The sequence below is a fragment of the Triticum dicoccoides genome, chromosome 4A (genome assembly GCF_002162155.2).
Source record: "Triticum dicoccoides isolate Atlit2015 ecotype Zavitan chromosome 4A, WEW_v2.0, whole genome shotgun sequence".
NCBI classification, from domain to species: Eukaryota; Viridiplantae; Streptophyta; class Magnoliopsida; order Poales; family Poaceae; genus Triticum; species Triticum dicoccoides.
The window spans coordinates 317,760,091-317,763,928 of NC_041386.1; positions in this window are offsets into that span (position 1 = coordinate 317,760,091).

The window sequence follows — 3,838 nt, forward strand, 5'->3', positions numbered from 1 at the left end:
CAACGGAAAAGTAAATAAGCGAAGAACAATATATGGAAAGCTTGTAGGCAATGGATCGGTGATGGAGAATTATGCCGGATGCGGTTCATCATGTAACAGTCATAACCTAGGGTGACACAGAACTAGCTCCAGTTCATTGATATAATGTAGGCATGTATTCCAAACATGGTCATACATGCTTATGGAAAAGAACTTGCATGACATCTTTTGTCCTACCCTCCCGTGGCAGCGGGGTCCTTACGGAAACTAAGGGATATTAAGGTCTCCTTTTAATAGAGAACCGAAACAAAGCATTAACACATAGTGAATACATGAACTCCTTAAACTACGATCATCACCGGTAAGTATCCCGATTATTGTCACTTCGGGGTTAACGGATCATAACACATAATAGGTGACTATAGACTTGCAAGATAGGATCAAGAACACTCATATATTGATGAAAACATAATAGGTTCAGATCTGAAATCATGGCACTCGGGCCCTAGTGACAAGCATTAAGCATAGCAAAGTCATAGCAACATCAATCTCAGAACATAATGGACACTAGGGATCAAACCCTAACAAAACTAACTCAATTACATGATAGATCCCATCCAACCCATCACTGTCCAGCAAGCCTACGATGGAATTACTCACGCACGGCGGTGAGCATCATGAAATTGGTGATGGAGGATGGTTGATGATGACGATGGCGACGGATTCCCCTCTCCGAAGCCCTGAACGGACTCCAGATCAGCACTCCCGAGAGGTTTTAGGGCTTGGCGGCGGCTCTGTATCGTCAAAACGCGATGATTTCTTCTCCCTGATTTTTTTCTCCCTGAAACTCAATATATGGAGGTGGAGTTGGAGTCGGGGATGCTACAGGGGGCCCACGAGGTAGGGGGCGCGCCCCCCACCCTCGTGGAGAGACGGTGGGCCCCCTGGCCTTCATCTTTGGCAGGTATTTTTCTTATTTTCTGAAAAGTGTCTACGTGAAGTTTCAGGTCATTCTGAGAACGTTTGCTCCTGCACATAAATAACACCATGGTAATTCTGCTGAAAACAGCGTCAGTCCGGGTTAGTTCCATTCAAATCGTGCAAGTTAGAGTCCAAAACAAGGGCAAAAGTGTTTGGAAAAGTAGATACGTTGGAGACGTATCAACTCCCCCAAGCTTAAACCTTTGCTTGTCCTCAAGCAATTCAGTTGATAAACTGAAAGTGATAAAGAAAAACTTTTACAAACTCTGTTTGCTCTTGTTGTTGTAAATATGTAAAGCCAGCATTCAAGTTTTCAGCAAAGATTATAACTAACCACATTCGCAATAACGCATAGGTCTCAAGTTTACTCATATCAATAGCATAATCAACTAGTGAGCCATAATAATAAAACTCGGATGACAACACTTTCTCAAAACAATCATAATATGATATAATAGGATGGTATCTCGCTAGCCCTTTCCGAGACCGCAAAACATAAATGCAGAGCACCTTTAAAGACCAAGGACTGACTAGACATTGTAATTCATGGTGAAAGAGATCCAGTCAACTCATAATCAATGTAAACTAATAGTAATGAATGCAAATGACATCAGTGCTCTCCAACTGGTGCTTTTTAATAAGAGGATGATGACTCAGCATAAAAGTAAATAGATAGGCACTTCGCAGAGGGAAGCAGGGACTTGTAGAGGTGCCAGAGCTCGGTTTTGAAATAGAGGTGAATAATATTTTGAGCGGTATACTTTCATTGTCAACATAACAACCAAGAGATGGCGATATCTTCCATGCTACACACATTATATGCGGTTCCCAAACAGAATGGTAAAGTTTATACTCCCCCTTCCACCACAAGCATCAATCCATGGCTTGCTCGAAGCAACGAGTGCCTCCAACTAACAAGAGTCCCAAGGGGAGTTTTGTTTGCAATTATTTTGATTTAGTTTGCACAAAGCATGGGACTGGGCATCCCGGTGACCAGCCATTTATCTCGTGAGTGAGGAGCGGAGTACACTCCTCTTGAGAATAACCCGCCTAACATGGAAGATACAGACAACCCTAGTTGATACATGAGCTATTCGAGCATACAAAACAGGATATTTATTTGAAGGTTTAGAGTTTGGCACATACAAATTTACTTGGAACGGCAGGTAGATACCGTATATAGGTAGGTGTAGTGGACTCATGTGGAATAACTTTGGGGTTTAAGGAGTTTGGATGCACAAGCAGTATTCCCGCTTAGTACAGGTGAAGGCTAGCAAAAGGCTGGGAAGCGACCAGCTAGAGAGCGACAACAGTCATGAACATGCATTAAAATTAATCAACACCGAATGCAAACATGAGTAGGATATAATCCACCATGAACATAAATATCGTGAAGGCTATGTTGATTTTGTTTCAACTACATGTGTGAACATGTGCCAAGTCAAGTCACTTAAATCATTCAGAGGAGGATACCACCCTATCATACCACATCATAACCATTTTAATAGCATGTTGGCACGCAAGGTAAACAGTTATAACTCATAGCTAATCAAGCATGGCATAAGAAACTATGATCTCTAGTTGTCATTGCAAACATGTTTATTCATAATAGGCTGAATCAGGAAAGATGAACTAATCATATTTACAAAAACAAAAGAGGTCGAGTTCATACCAGCTTTTCTCATCTCAGTCAGTCCATCATATATCATCATAATTGCCTTTCACTTGCACGACCGAATAGTGTGAATAATAATAATAGTGCACATGCATTGGACTAAGCTGGAATCTGCAAGCATTCAATAAACAGGAGAAGACAAGGCAATATGGGCTCTTTTGTCAGATCAACAATAATGCATATAAGAGCCACTTCAACAATTTAATCATGGTCTTCTCCTATCGACCCCCAAAGAAAAGAAAAGAAATAAAACTATTTACATGGGAAAGCTCCCAACAAGCAAAAGAAGAACAGGAAATATTTTTGGGTTTTCTTTTTAATTACTACTACAAGCATGGAAAGTAAACTGATAAAAAGCTACAACTAATTTTTTTGGTTTTCTCTTAAGGTTTATTAAACACACAAGAAGAAAGCATAAAAAGGAAAATAAGCTAGCATGGATGATACAACGAAAAAGTATGAGCACCGACATCTAGCAATGAGTGTGTGAGCATAAATGTAATGTTGGTGAGAAATACGTACTCCCCCAAGCTTAGGCTTTTGGCCTAAGTTGGTCTATGGCCATGGCTGGCCTGGCTGATATCCATAATAGTAGCTGGGGTCGTACTGAGATGCAGCAGCTATCGCCTGCTGAGCTGCAGCGTGGCGACGAGCGGCCTCCTCTCACCTCTCGTACTCATCTGCCTCCTCTCTGGTAATAGTATATCCTCCTCTTGCCTGATAATCAAAGAAGGCAGGGGCAGGGAGAGTAATACGGACAGCACGGCGTCTATCAAAGATTAGTCGTACTGGAGAGGTGATTCATTCCTCTCAACAAATTGGTGATGAACCATAGCATTAAAGTCTAGGTAAGCAGGTGGTAATTCAATATCATCTTCGTGTACATCTATACCAAGAAAATTAGCTATGCGGGTTGCATAAATTCCACCAAAGAAATCTCCATTACATCTATTAAGATGCAACCTACGTGCAACAATGGCTCCCAAATTATATGATTTGTCTCCAAACACAGCACTCCTAAGAATACTGAGGTCAGGGACACACACGTGACATGCCTCATCTTTACCATTTATGCATCTACCTATGAAGAGAGAAAAATAAAATATAGCAGGAAAGTGAATGCTCCCTATGGTAGCTTGTGTAATATCTCTAGATTCTCCCACAGTTATGCTAGCAAGAAAATCTCTAAATTCAGATTTGTGA